The following is a 342-nucleotide window of genomic DNA, read 5'->3' on the forward strand; positions in this document are numbered from 1 at the left end:
GAAGTGCGCATGCGCATGGCGAGGCCCTTCCCGCTCCCCGTCGTTTCTCTTCCTGTTTCGGCCCCGCCCACCGCGGGCGCTGTCGTTTCCGGTTCAGATCAGGAACAGCCAGCCGGAGCGCTTTGGGCCTTCGCTTCTTAGGTCCTCCCACTTCTCTAAACGCTCCGGCGACTGCCTCGGTCGCTGGGGAAGGTATTTACCAATAAAGTTTTACTATTTCAAAACCGGGCGGATTGGGCTGGGTCCAGCCGCCTTCCCCTGGCAGTTCCTCTCGGCTCCTGGCTTCGAGCTTCAGGCCGTCATGGCCAGGGGCCGCCGAGGCCGGGCGGGTTTGAGGCCGCC

This window comes from Myotis davidii, unplaced genomic scaffold (genome assembly GCF_000327345.1).
Source record: "Myotis davidii unplaced genomic scaffold, ASM32734v1 scaffold44, whole genome shotgun sequence".
In the NCBI taxonomy this organism is placed as follows: Eukaryota; Metazoa; Chordata; class Mammalia; order Chiroptera; family Vespertilionidae; genus Myotis; species Myotis davidii.